The sequence below is a fragment of the Cervus elaphus genome, chromosome 12 (assembly GCF_910594005.1).
Source record: "Cervus elaphus chromosome 12, mCerEla1.1, whole genome shotgun sequence".
NCBI lineage: Eukaryota > Metazoa > Chordata > Mammalia > Artiodactyla > Cervidae > Cervus > Cervus elaphus.
Window position 1 is genome coordinate 295,672 of NC_057826.1, and position 21,557 is coordinate 317,228.

The window sequence follows — 21,557 nt, forward strand, 5'->3', positions numbered from 1 at the left end:
TTTTATTCATAAAATTAAAAATGAGATGCTCTAAGACAGAACTTTCAGAAAACAAACAAGAACTCTTGAGAATCAAAAACACATTAATAGAAATAAAAATTCTGATAGATTGAAAGATAAAGTTGTGTAACTCTTCAGAATATAAAGCAAATTACAAAAAGATAAAGATTAAGAAAGAGCATGAGAAAATTAGATCCAGGAGGCACCGCGTTTTACTAGAAAAGGAATTTTAAAAATACAAAAAAAAAAAAAAAAAAACTAATAGAGAACATGAGAAAATGTCTCAAAACTGCAGGCCAAGAGTTTCTGAAATATCCCACACAATGAACAAAAAACTCCACATTAATGCAAATCACTAAGAAGTTTCAGACTAGTAAAGAGTCTGAAATGCAGTACTTGGGTGCAATCTCAAAAAAAGACAGAACGGTCTCTGTTCATTTCCAAGTCAAACAATTCAGTATCACAGTCATTCAAGTGTATGCCCCAACCACTAATGCCAAAGAAGCTGAAGTTGATGATTCTATGAAGACGTACAAGACCCTCTAGACTAACACCAAAAACAGATGTCCTTTTTATCATAGGAGACTGGAATGCAAAAGTAAGAAGAAAGTAAGAATCCAGACCATCCCCAAGAAAAAGCAAAGCAAAGAGGCAAAATGGTTGTCTGAGGAGGACTTACAAATAGCTGAGAAAAGAAGGGAAGCCAAAGGAGAAAAGGAAAGATATACCCATTTGAATGTAGAGTTCCAAAGAATATCAAGGAGAGAAATAATAAAAAGAAAATATAATATGAATAAGAAATAATAAGAAATATTATAGAAAATACATTATATACATACAATATAATAAAAAAGTAATAAGAAGCCTTCTTAAGTGATCCATGCAAAGAAATAGAGGAATACAATAAAATGTAAAAACCTAGAGATCTATTCAAGAAAATTAGAGACACGAGGGAGCATTTCATGCAAAGATGGGCACAATTAAGGACAGAAATGGTATGGGCCTAGCAGAAGCAGAAGATATAAAGAAGAGGTGGCAAGAATACACAGAAGAACTATACAAAAAATGTCTTAATGACCCAGATAATCATGATGGTGTGATCACTAACCTGGGGCCAAACATCCTGGAGTGTGAAGTCAAGTGGGCCTTAGGAAGCATCACAATGAACAAGCCTACTGGAGGTGGTGGGATTCCAGCTGAGCTACTTCAAATCTTAAAAGATGATGCTGCTTAAAGTGCTTTACTCAATATGCCAGCAAATTTGGAAAACTCAGCAGTGGCCACAGAGCTGGAAAAGGTCAGTTTTCATTCCAATCCCAAAGATAGGCAGTGCCAAAGAATGCTCAAACTACCACACAATTGCACTCATCTCAGTTCAGCTCTGTTCAGTCGCTCAGTCATGTCCGACTCTTTGCAAAACCATGGACTGCAACACACCAGGCCTCCCTGTCCATTGCCGACTTCCGGAGTTTACTCAAACTCATGTCCGTTGAGTCGGTCATGCCATCCAACAATCTCATCCTCTGTCGTCCCCTTCTCCTCCTGCCTTCAGTCTTTCTCAGCATCAGGGCCTTTTCAAATGAGTCAGCTCTTTGCAACGGGTGGCCAAAGGATTGGAGTTTCAGCTTCAGCATCAGTCCTTCCAGTGAATATTCAGGACTGATTTCTTTTAGAATGAACTGGTTAGATCGCCTTGCAGTCCATGGGACTGTTCAGAGTCTTCTCCAGCACCACAGTTCAAAAATATCAATTCTTCAGCGCTCAGCTTTCTTTAGAGTCCAACTCTCACATCCATACAAGACTACTGGAAAAACCATAGCCTTGACTAGATGGACCTTTGTTGGCAAAGTAATGGCTCTGCTTTCTAATATGCTGTCTTGGTTGGTTATAACTTTTCTTCAGGAGGAAGGGTCTTTTCATTTCATGGCTGCAGTCACCATCTGCAATGATTTTGGAGCCCCCCCAAAATAAAGTCTGTCACTGTTTCCATTGTTTCCCCATCTATTTGCCATGAAGTGATGGGACCAGATGGCATGATCTTAGTTTTCTTGATGTTGAGTTTTAAGCCAACTTTTTCACCCTCCTCTTTCACTTTCAACAAGAGGCTCTTTAGTTCTTCTTTGATTTCTGATGTAAGGGTGGTGTCATCTCCATATCTCACTTGCTGGCAAAGTAATGCTCAAAATTCTCCAAGCGATTCTTCAACAGTACGTGAACCAAGAACTTTTAGCTGTTCAAGCTGGACTTAGAAAAGGCAGAGGAACCAGAGATCAAATTGCCAATATCCATTGGATCATAGAAAAAGCAAGAGAATTCCAGAAAAATATCTATTTCTGCTTCACTGACTATGCTAAAACCTTTGACTGTGTGGATCACAACAAACTGGAAAGTTCTTAAAGAGAAGGGAATACCAGACAACCTGACCTGCCTGCTGAGAAATCTGTATGTATGTAGGTCAAGAGACAACAGTGAGAACCACACATGGAAAAATGGACTGGTTCAAAACTGGGAAAAGAGTACATCAAGTCTATATATTGTCACCCTGCTTATTTAATTTATATGCAGGGTACATCATGCAAAATGCCAGACTGAATGAATCGCAAGCAGGAATCAAGATTGCCAGGAGAAATATCAATAACCTCAGATATGCAGATGACACCACCCTTGTGGCAGAAAGTGAAGAGGAACTGAAGAGTCTCTTAGTGAAGGTGAAAGAGGAGAGTGAAAAAAACTGGCTTAAAACTCAACATTCAGAAAAACGAAGATCATGGCATCCAGTCCCATCACTTCATGGCAAATAGATGGGGAAACAGGGGCAACAGTAGAAACAGTGACAGACTTTATTTTCTTGGGCTCCAAAATCACTGAAAATGGTGACTGCAGCCATGAAATTAAAAGAAACTTGCTCCTTGGAAGAAAAGCTATGCCCAACCAAGACAGCATATTAAAAAGCAGAAACATTACTTTGTCGACAAATGTCTATATAGTCAAAACTATGGTTTTTCCAGTAGTCATGTATTGATGTGAGAGTCAGACCATAAAGAAGGCTGAACGCCAAAAAGTTGATACTTTTGTGGTGCTGGAGAAGACTCTTGAAAGTCCCTTGGACAACAAGGAGATCAAACATGGATCCTAAAGAAAATCAATCTCCAATATTCACTGGAAGGACTGATGCTGAAGCTGAGCCTCCAGTACTTTGGCCACCTGATGTGAAGAGCTGACTCATTAGAAAAGCCCCTGATGCTGGGAAGGATTTGAAGGCAAGAGGAGAAGGGGACGACAGAGAGCAAAATGGATGGCATCATCGACTCAGTGGACATCAGTTTGAGCAAGTTCTGGGAGAGGTGAAGGACAGGGAAGCCTGGCATGCTGCAGTCATGGGTCACAAAGAGTCAGACACAACTGAGAGACTGAACAATAACAAGGTATAAAGATTACTTACTGAAAAATTTCCAGGAGAATAAAAAAATGAATGTAATGTATATGCAAATGATATTCTCAGGTTCTAAACAACAATCTTGAAAGTTAGAAAACAATAATTCAAACCATGCCTTTAAAATTTGAAAGAGTGTAATTTCCAATCCAGAATTCTAGTCCCAGGAACACTCTTAATCAACTTCAGAAAAGAACAGAAACAGATTGTCAGGTTTCAAAATTTTTATTTGTCATACATCCCTTCTGAGGAAGCTTACTGGGGAAAATGTTCCTTTGAAATAGGGAAATAGAACAAGACATAGGATACGTAATATTTCAGAAAGAAGTAAGGAGTGTTGAAAAGACCCACAGCTGCCAGATAGGAGTCAGTGAGCTCAAGGCCCCAAAGAGCATTTTCCTGAGGAAAAAAATGGCATTAAAAGATTGACCAACATGTTTACTGCATTGATTGAAGCCCTACAGCTCTGATGGAGAATCTGGAGGATGAATTAACAAAAGCACCCAGGGGAAATAGCAAAAATAGGATAATCATTAATTCTAAGAAAAACAAAACATTGTGTAAAACAGAAAATATCCTCAATACTTTATGTGACTCAGTCGTGAGCTATTTATATAAAATAACATTCTAAATATTGATTTAACCAGAAACAGTTATTTAACTTGCTGGGAGAAAAGGAGGGGAGATGATAGACACCCAAATTCCCGTGTTCTATAGTAAAAGTGTTTAGATTTAATGTTTTTAGAGCAGAATATACATAACGTTTAGAAAACAGAGGGAAATATTGGAAGAATAAGTGAAAACAGTCCATAATGTTTGCTCTGGGAAGCAAGGACTAGGATGAAGAGAAAGAAAATAGCTGTTGTTTTAAATTACATGCTTTGCACTGTTATTTGTCTCTGTAAACTGTGTGCATGAATTATTTTAATAAACTTTTTTTTTAAGTATTAAGCAGTTGAAAGAAAATTTCTTTTTTTTTTTTTATTCTGACCTATTATCTGCCTCTCTACCTTCTGGTCCTAATTATCCTCCTTATGACTCAACATATAAAAGTATTGATTGTTTCTCTTCATCCTGACTATCTTTCAAGTACTTTAAACCAGATATCTTCTTCTTCCTTCAGTTTGCATGTATAAGACCTACAACCTCCCTTTTCATTCAACTGCACGTTATATGAAACCATTGTCTCCTTGACCTGATTGCTTGTCTCTTTACTCAACAGCATGGTATCCAGAGCTAAGAAGGATACTCCAGAGATAGTCTGTCTAATTTACAGCAACATCATCACTTCTTTCATTCTGTACATTATAATCCATTAAAGACAACAAAGATCACATTAACTGTCTTAGAATCTGAAACACGTTACTGCTTCACAGTGAAATTTTAAAGTCTCTTCCACCTAAAATATTCTTAAGTCACCTATCCATAGGGTGGAATTTGTTGTTTGAATTTCTTTTTCTGTATCTTCGTGAATATCCTTATATTTACTCTATTAAAGTGCAATTGATTAAATTCACCTTATAGTCAAATTAAAAAGAAAATATATTTGGCTCCTGATTTATTCATAGAAAATATTGCCCATCTCTTCCAAATTTGCATCACACATAAATGTGCTATCTATACTTTCAATTCAGGTCTTCAGTAAGAATGGCAAACACCACCAGGTTAACAACCATCTGTTAGCCTGTTTTAAGTTTCAAGTTGTTCAACTGTTAATAGATCATCAAATCTAGCCAAGAACCAGATACACCAAGTAGATAACAGTTCTGTAGTGTAGCCGTTTGTTAGTGCAGTCATTGAAAAGACAAATTAATATAATTAAATGTACTGCTCTCTTTTTCTGATATGAATTATTATGAAACAAACACAGGCAGCTACTATCATGTCTATTTTATTAGATATTCAGACACAGAGCTGTCATCTGACTGCTCTGTTACCTTATAGAGGCAGACCTGGGTGCAGGTTTTGATTCTGGCTCCTGACTTATAGGCCTGTTTTCTAAAAGCATCTTGGGGGTATGTTCCTATTGTTGCTGCTGTCGTTAGCTTAACGTGAGTTTGTGAGACAGAGACTTTTATCTTCATACTCACACCCTGAAGCCCCACGTGGACACAGCATAGCTCAGTCCTGGAGGCCATGCCATATGTATTTAAATTGTAATGGGCAAACCCCAGCCTCACCAGACCCAGCTATTCCCATTGCTTTCTGCCAACTGACTGAAGACACAGCTTTAAGCCATTGGAACTTCCTAGGCAAAGAGTCTGTACTTCGACATTTGCATTTATCTTATTATGTTTGATTGGCACATTGAGATCCATAAGCTTGTGGTTAATATACTGCCAAGGATTCTTAATTAAGCTGGTTGTGCAAAAAATGCATCAGAGTCTCTCGAGAAATGTATAATCTTTGCCAGTCATTCACACTGAATTTCCTTTGCTGCTCTGGTGGCATAGCAATAGTGTTACAGGGAAGATTGGAGGTTTGACATAACAAGCTTCCAGTAATCTGGTCCTGCCATTTGAGATGGGAAGCTAGAAAAACCGTCATGATAGAGAGGGGAGACAGCAGAATTTGTTGTTGTTCAGCCGCTAAGTCGTGTCCAACTCTTTGTGACCACATATACTGTAGTACACCAGACTCCCCTGCCCTTCACTAGTTCTCAGAGTTTGCTCAAATTCATGTCCACTGAGTCAGTGATGCTATCTAACCATCTCATCCTCTGCAGCAGCCCCCCTCCTTTTTTTTTGCCTTCAAACTTGCCCAGCATCATAGGCTATTCCAATGAGTCAGTTCTTTGCATCAGTCAGCCAAAGCATTAGAGTTTCAGCTTCAGCATCAGTCCTTCCAATGAATATTCAGGCTTGATTTCTTTAGGATTGACTGATTTGATCTCCTTGTTGTCCAAGGGAATCTCAAGAGTCTTCTCCAGTGCCACAATTGGAAAGCATCAGTTCCTCGGACCTTAGCTTTCTTTATGGCACAATGCTCACATCCATAAGTGAGTACTGGAAAAACCACAGCTTTGACTGTGTGGACTTTTGTTGGCAAAGCGAGGCCTCTATTTTCAATATGCTGTCTAGAGTTTCCCTGGTAGCTCACGCAGTAAAGCATCTGTATGCAACACAGGAGACTCCGGTTCAATCCCTGAATTGGGAAGATTCCCTGGAAAAAAGAATGGCAACCAACTCCGGTATTCTTGCCTTTAGAATTCCATGGACAGAGGAGCCTGGCAGACTACAGTCCATAGAGTCGCAAAGAGTCGGACATGACTGACTTTCACTTTCACTAGCTTTGTCATAGCTTTTCTTCCAAGGAGCAAGTATATTTTAATTTCATGGTTTCCGTTTTCTCCCCTTCTATTTACCATGAAGTGATGGGACCAGATGCCGTGATCTTAGCTAGTGTCCTGTAAGGCAATGGGTCTCAAAGTTTGCTGCCAGGACCAGCAAGACCATTATCTACTGGCAACTTAGAAATGCAAATTTTCAAGTCCCACTACAGAGCTTTTTAATCAAATCTTCAGGGAAGGGCCCAGAAATGGATGCTTTAACAAGTCACCCAGATTGCTTTGAAGCAGTCCAGTTTGAGAACCACTGCTATAAAGGAACCACTGAGATTTTCCAAGATGGGAACCTCTCAAAGGAGATGATAGAGTGATTCTGAGCAGAGCAAGGACAGCTTGTGGAGGACTCAAGGCTGAGTGGACTCATTTTCTCACTTTCTCCCCTGTCTGCTTGGCTGTCATTGCATTAGCATCCTCTGTGTGGCCAAAGTCACAGGGACCCCAGTGTCCATCAGACATCCTTAGAAGTTCCTTCAGGAAGCAGCATTCCCGTAGAAGAGGTATGATGGCTTTTCTCCCCATGATCCATTACCTGCCAAAGTAACTTCCACTTTTATCTTCTGTTTCCTTCACTCTATCTCAGGACCATAAGCCTTGGGGGAACATTAACTTTGTAGACTTCAGTCATTATGCATTAATATTGTTCACATATTCCCTCCTTATCCTGTTCAGGGTTACTCCGGGCATTCCCTCTGTGGCCTGACCAGCAGCATGTGGTTTAAATACAGTCAAGAGATCAGTAGTAAGCCACTGAGGGCTGGGCAGCTCTGTTTCCCTTACGTCCTGTTGAAATCAAATGATCCCACTCTCAGTTTTGTTCCAAACCCCTAAGTGATGTTGAGACATCTCAACTCTGATGTGCACGCTGAGAATCTGCTAAATAAAGAGAATGAGTGTCGGGCTTTACTCCAAGTAGGATTCGGTGCCATTTCTCTCGATTGTCATATATACCAAATATCCCTATAACATGCAACCCTGCACACCAGTTATCCTACTAGTAACAGAAGGCCTATGAGGGTACATGCTGAAACAAGTGCATTTAAATCTTTTCAATCTGTAGATTCCTCGGTTGTTTTCCTCTTGCTATTCACTCGGTGTGCCTAACCTTTGGCAAACAACTGCAGAGCTGTGATCGAGCCACGAGTTTTATTTACTGCCTTTAGTCATTTTCAGTTTCTTTGCAGAACCAAATGCTAGAGTTAAAAGTTAATGGAAAGCAGGTTAGTGTAAGCTCCATTCTGACCCCACATATTACCAAGAATCCCTGCATGAACTTAAGGCAAGGACGTAGTTTCTGCTTTGACCTGGAACACCATAAATCCAATAACTATGGTTCCACCACCCCCAAGACAACTGGCATGGCTGCTTCCCAATATTTATTACCACATGTAAGAACTTACAAATGCCAACATGAGTATATTGCCTACACCTGGAAAATTATTCCTGGTTTGTCAGAAAATCCAAAATGCTTTTGTTTGATGTTAGTGTGGTGCAGTTATTGTTCAGTGCCATTTGTATGACAATCACTTCACAGCATCAGAAGGGGTGGGAGTCTCCAGGAGAACCTCCAGGTCTCATATTGTATCATCCTTTTCTCCATAAATGCCAACTAACAAGCCTCTCTTCATATGTGCCAGCATTTAAAGATTTCAAAGACACAGGTAGCCAGTGAGTTGTATTCATAGTTATCTGCTATAGTTAGTTGAGTTGTTATTTTGCATGAGTGAGAAAATGTGTTTGATGAGCAATTCCATGAGTATCGCGTCTGTGTCAGCCACTGTGCTGGGGACAGTGCACCCTGCCCCTGCCTCAGGAAGCTGACATCCTTTGGCACCATTAGGAGTCCAAGTGGCTCTCTCCCTGCTGGTTTACCAACACGCTTAAGTATCTCATGTTATCTGAGCAGTTCTTAGATATTCTTTGTTGCACTATGGGAAGGAGTTAGTTATATTGGCATTGTAACATAGCTACTAAAAAGGCACTTAAAACTCTTAATTCATGGTGTCTAATAGTCAATTCACTTCAGTTCAGTCGCTCAGTCGTGTCTGACTCTTTGTAGTCCCATGGACTGCAGCACATCAGGCTTCCCTCTCCATCACCAACTCCCGGAGCTTGCTCAAACTCGTGTCCATTGAGTTGGTGATGCCATCCAACCATCTCATCCTCAGTCATCCCCTTCTCCTCCTGCCCTCAATCCTTCCCAGCACTGGGGTCTTTTCGACTGAGTCCATTCTTCACATCAGGTGGCCGAAGTATTGGAGCTTCAGCTTCAGCATCAGTCCTTCCAATGAACATCCAGGACTGATTTCCTTTAGGATTAACTGGTTGGATCTCCTAGAAGTCCAAAGGACTCTCAAGAATCTTCTCCAACACCACAGCTCAAAAGCATCAATTCTTCAGTGCTCAGCTTTCTTTATGGTCCAACTCTCACATCCATACATGACTACTGGAAAAACCATTGCTTTGACTAGATGACCTTTGTTGGCAAAGTAATGTCTCTGCTTTTTAATATGCTGTCTTGGTTGGTCATAGATTTTTCCTCCAAGAAGTGAGCATCTTTTAATTTCATGGCTGCAGTCACCATCTGCAAACCCAAGAAAATAAAGTCTGTCACTGTTTCCATTATTTCCCCATAGATTTGCCATGACAGACAAGATACCATAATCTTCTTTTTTTGAATATTGAGTTTTAAATAAGATACAGTTTTCAGGAAGAAAGATTTTTCTTTAAAAAATCAATAGTAACAATAAATTATGTACTTAGAAAAAAAAATAGGAATGTGAAACCACATGTAATCTTGACCACCAGGGAAAAAAAAACTTGAAATTTTTGTGTAACTCTATAGATACAACTATTTACAAACACCAAATAAAGATTAAATTTGTATTAAGTAGCTTCAAATCTGGTTTTTATATGAGCATTTTTCTTTTCATTTAAGTTACAATGGTTACATAATATTCCACTATTTGAAATATGCTATGATTTTTTTAAACCATCTTCTACTGTAGTACATTTAATCTTCCTAAGGTGAAAGAGGAGAGTGAAAAAGTAGACTTAAAACTCAACATTCAGAAAACTAAGATCACGGCACTTTATGGCAAATAGATGGGGAAACAATGGAAATAGTGACAGACTATTTTCTTGGGCTCCAAAATCACCGCAGATGGTGACTGTAGCCATGAAATCAAAAGACTCTTGCTCCTAAAAAAAGCTATGACGAACCTAGACAGCATATTAAAAAGCAGAGACATTACTTTACTAACAGAGGTTTGTCTAGTCAAAGCTATGGTTTTGATGTACCGATGTGAGAGTTGTTGTGTGTTCATGTATGGATGTGAGAGTTGGACTATAAAGAAAGCTGAGCGCCGAAGAATTGATGCTTTTGAACTGTCGTGTTGGAGAAGACTCTTGAGAGTCCCTTGGACTGCAAGGAGATCAAACCAGTCAATCCTAAAGGAAGTCAATCGTGAATATTCATTGGAAGGATTGATGTTGAAGCTGAAACTCCAATACTTTGGCCACCTGATGCAAAGAACTGACTTATTGGAAAAGACCCTGATGCTGGGAAAGATTGAAGGCAGGAGGAGAAGGGGACGACAGGGGATGAGATGGTTGGATGGCACCACCGACTCAGTGGACACGAGTTTGAGCAAGCTCTGGGAGTTGGTGAAGGACAGGGAGGCCTAGCGTGCTGCAGTCCATGGGGTTGCAAAGAGTCAGACACAACTGAGCAACTGAACTCAACTGAACTGAACTGAATGTTTCATCAGGTTTAAGGACTAATGTTCTATGACTAACATTCTGATACATATTTGTCTTTATTTCTAATTTATCCTTAGGCTGTATACCTAGAAGCAGATAAATACCTAGGTTAAGAATCATTAGATCTTTTACTATCTTGGTTACGAATTGGCAAAAATGTTTTCCAGAAATGTTATACCAATGTAAATTCTCATCAGGTATATTTTTTTTTTTTTTTTTTTTAGTTCTACCACTTTATTGCTACCAACCCATTTCCCTCCACCCTTGTGCACACATGCTCAGTCATGTAATCCCATGGACTTCAGCCCGCCAGACTCCTCTGTCCATGGACTTTTCCAGGCAAGAATACTGGAGTGGGTTGCCATTTCCTTCTCCATCATCAGGTATATTTTAAGAGCACCTCTGAGACCAGGAGTTTGTTTATTTGTTTGTTTTTCAAAATCTTGTATAAGACATTAAAACATCTTATAAGTCAAAAAGTGTATAGTTTTCCTAAACAATCTTTCCTCCAACTGACTGTTTTTAACATTATTCTTTGTACCATTTTGTTCAGGATATATGGGCTGCACAGATAAGATGAATGTTTTCTAGAACAGTAATCTTATAAAAGCTATGATGTGGTCATCACAGGGTGTATCCTATGCCCTTTTTTTGCTTATGCATGTGTGCACAGTCGTGTCTGATTCTTTGCAACCCCATGGACTGCAGCCTACCAGGCTCCTCTGTCGATGGCAAGAATACTGGAACGGGCTTCCATTTCCTCCTCTTTGCTTATACCATCCTGTTTTTTCTTTTCTTTTGGAAAAGCATATCATACCTTCCCTTAGGCACAGGATATACAGGGTGTGACCAAGGCTGGTTATTCCAACATGGTCACATGATTTTACTGGCACAGTCACAGTGTTTCCCAAGAGCTAAGAGGGAGTCCAGGAAGCCACTCTGACGATCACAGAGGAGCCCCTGCTGCAGATGGAAGTCAAGTGGGGACAAGCGAAAGAGAGCAGGAGAGCCCTGAGGACAATCCCACAGAGCTATAGGAGATATAAAATCTTAGGCCAAGTCAGAACCACATTGAGTAGAATGAAGTTTATGGGGTTGGTGGAAGAATTTATCAGTTTGATCAGAACTACATATCTAAGGAATGGAACAAATTATCAGGTTAAATAAAATGAAATGTTATGTTATGCTCTATAAATAGATTTTTCAAAGATTTTCAGCTTTCCTATAGGAAAAGGAAAAGTGACGGCAGAGGATGAGATGGTTAAACAGCATCACCCACTCAATGGACATGATTCTGAGCAAACTCCAGGAGATAGTGAAGGACAGGGGAGCCGGGAGTGCTGCAATCCATGAGGTCCCAAAGAGTCAGACACGACTGAGTGACTGAAGAACAGCAACCAAAGGAAAGAATCCGAGTTCATCAGTGTAAATGGTCATCTCTGCCTATGGGGTTAAAATCAGATGGTCCTAGATCTTTTTTTCTTTTTTGGCTAAAAACCTCAAAAGAAAGGAAAATGGACACAATGGTGTTGAGTACAGATGAGTGAAAGAACTGGTTTGATTCACAGCTATTTTTGAAGATCAATGAAGAAAATTTTATGCTATGATTCCATCAAACTCAGCACTGCATTGTATTACTGGGCTAAAACTCTCTGTAAACCTGCAAATATACGGCGGTTGGTGTAGTCGCTAAGTCATGTTGGACTCCTGGTGACCCTGGACTGCAGCCCAGCAGGCTCTCCATCAGCGGGATTTCCTAGGCAAGAATATTGGCGTGGGTTGCCATTTTCTTCTCCAGGGAACCTTCCCAACCCAGGGACAAACCCGTGTCTTCTGCATTGCAGGTGGATTCTTTACCGCTGAGCCACCAGGGAAGCCCATCTAGTCATTTGAAGCACTAAATAATCATTTGCTATTATGATAAGGAATGGTTGAATATTCGTTGCTAGGGAGAAAGGTGGACACTATAAGAATAAAAGGAACAATTATCTGGAAACATAAAATGTCAAAAATCATTTCATTCAATTTCATTGCTTCAAAATATATGAAATTTAAAACGGATAGAATGACAATACTCGTTCAGCAATCCATACAAATGGGGGCAGAGTTTCACACAGCTTCTCAGTAAATGATAGATCAGAAACTGCTATGGACTGAATGTTTGTGCTCCCCAAAATTCACATACTGAAGTCTAACTCTCAAGGGGATGGTATTTGGAAGCGGGGCCCATGGCATGTAGTTAGGGCACGGGGATGGCACCTTCATGAATGGGATCAGTGCCCTTACAAAACAGACCTCAGAGAGCTCTCTAGCTCCCCTCTGCCACAGTGAGAAGATAGTCACCTATGGACCAGAAAGCAGGCCCTCACCAAACTTCAAACCTGCCAGCCTGGATCGTGGGATTCCCACCTCCACAACTGTGAGAAATGAATTTCTGTTGTTTAGAAGCCACCCAGTATTTTTGTTGAAGCAACCTGGCTTAAGACAGAGGACAATATTTTAAAATTATAAAAAACTTTTGAATATATACATATATATATATATATATGTGTGTGTGTGTGTGTGTACATATATGTGAGCTTCCCCGGTAGCTCAGCTGATAAAGAATCCGCCTGCAATGAAGGAGAACCCAGTTTGATTCCTGGGTTGGGAAGATTCCCTGACGAAGGGATAAGCTACCCAATCCAGTATTCTTGGGCTTCCCTGGTGGCTCAGTAATCTCCCTGCAATGCGGGAGGCCGGAGTTTGACCCCTGGGTTGGGAAGATCCCCTGGGCATGGCAACTCACTCCAGTATTCTTGCTTGGAGAATCCCACAGACAGAGGAGCCTGGTCGGCTACAGTCTGTGGAGTTGCAAAGAGTTGGACATGACTGAGCAACTAAGCATATATATATATATTTATATTTATATTAGAATTAAAATACTGTTTACAATTACTTGCTATCAATCTAGTTGGCTAGAATTATGTACATCTATTTATCAATTTGGAGATTGTTTTATCTCAAGTAAAATAAAATAATATTAAATTACTAAAATTGCTTTTGGAGATTGGTTGAAGTGAACAATACAACATAATTTGAAAATGAAATACAGAGGCTGTCTGATGCAAGTTCATGCAAACTGACTTGGAGTTTTATTTTGAATATTAGAAAACAGACTTACACTGGGAAGTTACAGAGCTTTCTACGAACAATTGTGTATGAAAGTGAAAGCCATGTCCAACTCTTTGCGACCCCATGGACTATACAGTCTACGGAATTCTCTAGGCCAGAATACTGGAGTGGGTAGGCTTTTCCTTTTCCAGGGGATCTTCCCGACCCAGGAATCGAACCAGGATCTCCTGAATTGCAGGGGGATTCTTTACCAACTGAGCTATGACAGAAGCCCCAGTTGTGTATAGGTACATCAATTTATTGTTGTTAATCTTTGAAAAATGAATATGAGGCTTAAGTCTGGTGATTGCACATACCAGATTTGAAATTGAGAGAACAGCATCGAAACATGTGTATTATCAAGTGTGAAACAGATCACCAGTCCAGGTTGGATGCGTGAGACATGTGCTCGGGGCTGGTGCACTGGGATGACCCAGAGGGATGGGATGGGGAGGCAGCGGGGAGGGGGGATCAGGATGGGGAACACATGTAAATCCATGGCTGATTCATGTCAATGTATGGCAAAAACCACTACAATATTGTAAAGTAATTAGCCTCCAACTAATAAAAATAAATGGAAAAAAAAATTGATAATTGTAAGGGTGAAGTGAAGTTGCTCAGTCGTGTCCGACTCTTTGCAACCCTGTGGACTGTAGCCTACCAGGCTCCTCCATCCATGAGATTCTCCAGCCAAGGATACTGGAGTGGGTTGCCATTTCCTTCTCCAGGGATCTTCCCAACCCAGGGATCGAGCCCGGATCTCCCGCATTGCGGGCATACGCTTTACGGTCTGAGCCACCAGGGAAGCCCAATTGTAAGGGTATCTACTCTAAAAGCTTTACCTCAACACTTGGCTTAGTCTCCACTGGATTGCTGCTTGTTAATATCAGTCTCACTTCACAATGCTTAGGAACCTATGTCCTAAGGGCGATTTCCTTTTGGTTTAATCCCATTTATTTTTCTAACTTACATGTTGACAAAATACTATAAATTGACTTATTTATACTTTGTATAAAATGAAAGCAATAGCATTTGTTCCTTTCTTTGTTCCCATAGTGTATAAATAAAGTGATAATATGAAGGTTCCTACAAGTATGTCCAAAAGCAAATTGATAAAACATCCCCAAACACAAAAATAATTCCCATTTAAAATAGTAAACATAAATTGCAAAATCATCCATCATTTAACAAATATTAATTTGGCACTTTCTCTACCTCAGACACTATGATCAATGACAAAAATGAAGAAGGAAGGGTCCCTTTTTTCCAAAATTTTACCACCTAATAAAGGATATGAATAAATATAAAAGGGTAAATTCTGTATGTATGAAGAGGCTCTCAAAATATAATGGTCAGCTTAATCTGAAGTTATCAAGAAGTAACTTGGTAAGATTTGATGTTTAAACAGAATCTTGAAGAATTATTCTTCAAGCTCATTCACTTAAAAAATGAAGAGAAATGCTGTATCAGACACAGTGACATATAATGGGAATGTGTTCATGTGGTACTTTATGGCTACACATTGAATGTATGAGTTTCAATTATGTATATAAATCACTACTCTGATGCAAGAGAAATACAGCTCAAGTGAACTTAAACATATAAGAGAAATCTGAACTGCAGAAAGTCAACAGTAACCTTCAGGGCAACGGGATCCAGAGACACAACTTCTGTTAGTGCTCTGTTTCTCCATCTTTGTCTCTAATCTCTTCTTTGTTTTGCATCTTATTGTTTGTTCCTTTTCACTCTGCCGGGACCTCTCTACAGGGTGAAGAACACGAACACAGGGAGTTAGAGTCCCACATGCTGATAACTCCATCAAGAGAGAAGAAAGGTTTTTCTCTTCCAGCTGCAGAATGAGAACCTCCAGGGAAGGAGTAATAATAAAATAGGTCCAGTCTGAGTCTTAAAAAAGGAAGCAAATATAATAGCTCCAAACATGATTACAGGTAAGGTAGGTCATAGTCGGATTATTGAGAATGGTTTAAGCTATGCAACACTTGGATTTCACCCATTATCTTAAAGGGGATCAGTGAAGGGCTTCCAATAGAAGAGTAATATCTCTGGTTTCTATTCTTAAAGCACAAAGAAGGATGGGGTAACAGGAGAGGGTGGGGGGCAGGAGATGGTTGCCTTGATCTGTATGCGAGAGGATAATGGTTTGCATCAGAATAACAGCAGTGGAAATTTAGGAGAAATTGAGTAAATGGGACTAGTCCTCACTAGTCATATGTGTGTGGGAAGGAAAACTGTATGGAATGACTAGAAGATTTCTGGTTTGAGTGCTAGGTACATAATGGTACTGTTAACCAAAATGAGACAAAGAGGAAAGAGACAAATTCAGCCTGAACAAATGGAAGATTAAGTGAGATATCGAGGTGACGTCTATCAGCATCTTGGTTATCTAAGACTATAGAGAAGACTATAGTCATCCAAGCTGGGAATATAAAGTTGGGGAATATTCATATAGACATGGTAGTCAAAGTCATAGAGAAGACTGAGGTGGCCAGGAGAATATGTAAGGTGAGAAAAGAGAACAAAATGCAATTGTCCCTTGAAATTCTCGGGGACTCATTCCAGGACCCCATACAGATGCTCAAACTCATCATACAAAATCATGTGGTATTTGCATATAACCTACACATATCCTCCCATATACTTAAACTTACCTCTAGATTACTTATTAATATAATGCCTAATACAATGTAGATGCTATGCAAATAGTTGTAAACACAAGGTAAATTTTGAAATAAATAGTAAATAGTAAATTCTGAAATAAAAAATATAAATAGTTCCTGGTGCAGGGCAAATTCAAGTTTTGCTTTCAGAAACTTTCTTGATTTTTTAAAATATATTTTTGGTCTATGTTTGGTTGAACCTGCAGTTGTGAATATAAGAAGCATATTGCATAGAACTCTATAGACTTAATGCATGACTGTTGACTTTGTAAACTGCCTGTTTGACTGAACTATATTCCCATTATCTTTTTGGTACATTTCCAGTTGAAGTGGGCTAGTGATTCTCTTACTAGACATAAGGAGGCAGAAAGGAGCTGCCTCTCTAGATATAAGGCATATATAGAGAGAGTTTGACTGGAGAGTTTAAATCATTTATATTTGAAGTAATTGGTGATAGAAAAGAACCTCATATTGTCGTTCTGTTTACTGTTTTCTGTGCTGTATGATTGTGTTGTCCCTCCTTTCCTCTCACTGCCTCTCTGTGGTTTATTTTTTTTTTTTCTCTGTGGTTTACTTTTATACAATGGCAGACTGTGATCCCTTTCTCATTTTCCTTTGTGCATTTTCTACAGGTATTTTCTTTACCGATTATATAAAACGTATTATAACTAAAATAATCAATTTTAAACTGATAACAAATTAAGTACAGTGACATAACAGCTCTACTTCTTTAAGTCTTCACCACTCCTTTGTTATCAATGTCAAAAATTCATCTTTTTAAAAATATTTTTAATCCATTAACATATTTCATAAGTATATTTTTATAATTTAAGCTCTATATCTGAATTGAAAATGATTTATGTACCACCATTAAAGGATTCTGTATTTATCTATATACTTCCCTTACCAGGGAGAGTTTTATATCCTTTTGTGTTCCTGCCTAGGGTCTTTTATTTTAACTTGAAAGACTTTCTTTAGCAACTCTTGTTAAGGCAAGCCTAGCAGTGATGCGCTCCCTCAGGTTTTATCTGGGAAGTTCCTTATTTTTCCTTCGTTTTTGAAGGACAGTTTTGCTCCATTTAGCATTCTTGGTTGGCAAGTGTTGCTTTTTTTTTCTTTCAGCTCTCTGACTGTATCATCCTACTCCCTCTGGCTTGTAATGTTTCTGCCACAAAATCCTCTAATAATTTTATGAAGGAATCCCTGTATATACCAAGACTTTTTTTTATTGTGATGCTTTCAAGATTCTTTATCTTTGTGCGTCTCGTACATTTATCCTCCTGAGTCAGCTTACCTATGCTATATCACGCCTGCTGCTTAGTTGTGTCCAACACTTTGCAATCCTATGGATGATAGCCCACCAGGATCCTCTGTCCATGATTTTTTCCAGGCAAAAATACTGGAGAGGGTGGCCATTTCCTCCTCCGAGGTCCTTCCAGAGCCAGATATCAAACCCATGTATTTTGTATCTCTTGCATTGACAGATGGATTCTTTACCGCTGGGCCACCTAGGAAGCCCCATGGGTAAACTGAAAAATGAAACTCCTGGACTTGCAAACCCAAGAGCAAAACCATAGCTTCCTAATCAGTTTATTTCCCAGGAAGCCCTCTCTTAACTGTAAACTGTGAGCTCCTTGGGAGTGTCTTTCTTCCTTTTTAGCTGACCTAGTTACTGCTCAGTCATAATTTGTTACATAATTGAAAGAGTAAATGGTAAGCCAGCATGTTTAAATGATTGTTCTATAGTCCAACTCAGCAATATGGATCATATTTGGAGGATTTTGAGTTTTTCTTTTTCTGAAAGATGAATCATTTGAAACAAAAAGAATGTAATAAAACAACATGACTATTAATCTCTAGTGTCTTAGAAACATCTTTATTAACATTTTGTTTTCTTGATGAATACAATTCTCAGAAAAATTATTCAGAATTTTATAACACTGTTGCCCTGATATATTATTCTCGAAAGGGGACTCTGACTCAGAATATGGCTTTAGCTCTTCTAGGGTGTGATGGCATTGTCTCAGAGTTCTGTGAACTCTGACCTCCCCTGGGTTGTTTGGTAGAGTCTTGGACTTAGAAGTTAGGTCCACCTGGGTGTAGATGCTCCCCTACGTTTTCATGTGGGTGTTGAATGATTTATATTTTTAATCCGTTTTTTCCCATTTTTATCCTACACAAATAATATTGGTTGTCAACTATTTGTCCAATATATGTCTTCCAAGGTGCTTATCTTGGTTCTTTAATATATTTCAAAGTAATATCAGTAATATCTGTCTTTAAGTAGATAAAATTGCCCACTTACTAAGTAAATTTCTTTAGGTATCATGACCAAAGACAAGAGAATTTCTTATTTAGCTTTTAAAACCCATAATAGAAATAATGGTTTATTGATGATTTAATCTACTTCATATTCATAATCTTCAATACAAAACCATTATTAGCTATAATTGTGAATGGATTTCCCAACTCTAGAAAAAAAATAGTGTACATTTAGAAATCTTGGTCAGTTTGGATTAAATGAAATTTGTAGGTCAGTCTATCTAAATTTCTATGGTTTAATTAGTTTCTGCAAAGAAAGTTTCTGAATTAATCACAAGTGCAAAATTCATGCTTTTTGCACTCTTACTAATCAGGTTAGGATTTCTCTTCTACAAATGTAAACACAGAAAGTCCCAACAGTTTTGCTAGAGGCATGTTCCAAGGCATAGAAATTAAGTAAAAAGTCATCCTTCATTCTCTTGCTGGACTAAAAAGAGCCTCTTTCCTCAATACTGAGTTTCAGATCATGTGAAATGTACTGTATTTACAAAGCATATACTTTCTGAGAAACAATGAAGGTCATTTATCATAGGATCATCAGTCAAGTTCACAATGATTCTTCGATTAGTGAAAAGTGGTTTTTGCATGTTATGCTCCAGAGGATTTTATAAATTGTGATAATGCTCCACGTGCTGATTTTTAGTACGAGGTTTGCTACATGATGTGCCAAAGGTGATGGACAATAAAGAGAGAGCTTAAATTAATTTAGAAAGTTTGTGTTTTTCTCTAATGGAGAAAATTGTTACTTTATAAGCCCTTATAAAGGACAGCAGTGGGAAAATTACATAAAGCAAAGTTCTTCACCCTTAAAAGTTTTAGAATGCAATCATTTTTTTAAAAATTGTAAAATAACGGGTGAAGTTTTGCACTTTTATTTTCGGCTAACCCCAACCCGTATATACCATAAACCCATTTTGCTCTCTTGCGTGCTCAGTTGCTCAGTCATGTCTGACTCTTAGAGATGCTATGGACTGTATAGCCTGCCAATCTCCCCTGTTCAAGGAGTTTTCCTTGAGGCAAGAATACTGGAGGAGGCTGTCATTTCCTACTCCAGGGGATCTTCCCAACCCAGGGATCAAACAGTGTCCTGCATTAGTAGGTGGACTCTATACCACTGCACCACCTGAGAAACCCAATCTTGCTCCCTTAGATACATCAGAATACCAGAGATTTATTCTGTGGTGGCTATAAGGCTTCATAAGATCAGTCAAAATAATTTCAAGTGAAAATACTCTTCAGTTCCAATATCTATACAACAACTTCAGACAGCCTATTTCACTCAGTCAAATAATTGTGTGGCAACAAAGAAATGGGCTTTCCTGGTGGCTAGTGGTAAAGGATCCTCTTGCCAATACAGGAGATGCAGGCTTAATCCGTGAGTCAGAAGGATCCCCTGGAGAAGGAAATGGCAACCCACTCTGTATTCTTGCCTGGGAAATCCCATGGACAGAGGAACCTGGTGGGCTGTAGTCCATGGGGTCACAAAGAGTTGGACATAACTTAGCGACTAAACAACTAAGAAATGCTGGAATGTGATTCCCTTCTACAACTTTATGTTTTTGTTCAGTTTTCTGATTTTTCTGGGTTTTTAACCAATCACTGAATGGAGAATCTATGCCTAAAATCACCTAGGTATTTGAAAACCAGAGTACTTACTTGTTCATTTTCTGTTCAACCATTGAAAAAAATGCATATTGGACCCTTCTTCAAGCTTGTCACTGTACTAGGTAACATATTTTTCCCCAAAGGCCTCGGGGTGCTCTTCCTAGGAAGTCTCAGCTCCCTCTAACACAAATGGTTCCCTCAGTTTTGCCCAAAGCGTGCTTCTCTGGCATTCTCAACACCAGTAAGCACAAGAATAGAAAGATATAAGGACAGTGGCTGCTCTCTGGTATTGGACTCTCTTATCGCTAATGATACATTGCTTACCCAACTGCCCTTCCAGATCCCAGAACAGAACCCACAATTTAACGAAAGGACCATCCTCAATCTAAAGAAATCTGTGGAGTCTTAGGTACTCACTGTCCCCAGTTATCCCACGAAGCCAAGAAAGTGTCCAACAGAAGTTACATCCTCTCCCTTCCCCAACTTCTAATAGACACTTTCCAAACACCCCAGCTTACACCAGAAACAATACCAACAAACAAATATTGCCCTCCTGGAAGGGAACTGCCATTGTTGAGATAACAAACAGAAAGATTAGCTCGGTCCCTGTTACCTACCATTATCACTTTACACCCTCTCAAATATCTAGGTCTAGAGCTTGCTAAGGCTCTGATTGGCACTCCCTCTTGAGTCTCTAGCTCAACTGCTCACTAGAATTTGGACTTTATCCCAAAGTTCTGTTTGGGTAGCAGATCTGATCTCAGACACCCTGGCACTCGATTGGCAATACAGAATAGATGGACCCATGTGGAATCAGCCACGGGACACCCCTGCATGCCCGACACTCAGGCACCTGGGTAACTGGCTCATTTGTCATGGGCTCTAGAAGTGGTACACAACTCCGAAGCCAAGTTGGCTGAGGATGGGTCACCTGCATCGCCTTTCTTTTCCACTGATTTGGTGCCTACCAGGACTCAGACTCAGTCCCAGGAATTTAGCATTCATTAGTACCAATCTCCACTAACAAATTCTTCTACAGTATAGGCACAGAGAAGTTTTTGTCACCCAAGGACACAAAACCAGAATTATGACTTCTTCAACTTTCTGCGTGTGGTACTAATTCCCCAACAGGGTTGATGCGCTCCCTTGAAACCAGTCCATTCAGCTGGTACCTGTGTCATTTGCCTGATTCTTGCCAGTTCCTTTCTCCAAGACAGAAGCCTGTTCACCAGTACCCCAAGACATCCTCAGAGACCCTTAC

General features: G+C 39.4%; 1 protein-coding gene and 1 long non-coding RNA gene across 13 annotated transcripts in view; one reads left to right on the forward strand and one right to left on the reverse strand.

The window, feature by feature from the left end:
* LOC122704427 overlaps positions 1-18,313 on the forward strand; it is a 34,072-nt gene extending 15,759 nt beyond the window's left edge. The window contains exons 2-4 of one of the 2 annotated variants that reach the window (XR_006343854.1): positions 12,867-12,957; positions 15,459-15,645; positions 17,760-18,313. This is a non-coding gene — a long non-coding RNA (uncharacterized LOC122704427). The remainder of the gene's footprint in view (positions 1-12,866; positions 12,958-15,458; positions 15,646-17,759) is intronic. The other variant, XR_006343853.1, reaches the window with a different exon arrangement.
* TERB2 (telomere repeat binding bouquet formation protein 2) overlaps positions 1-21,557 on the reverse strand; it is a 240,773-nt gene that overhangs the window by 124,330 nt on the left and 94,886 nt on the right. The window lies entirely within an intron of this gene.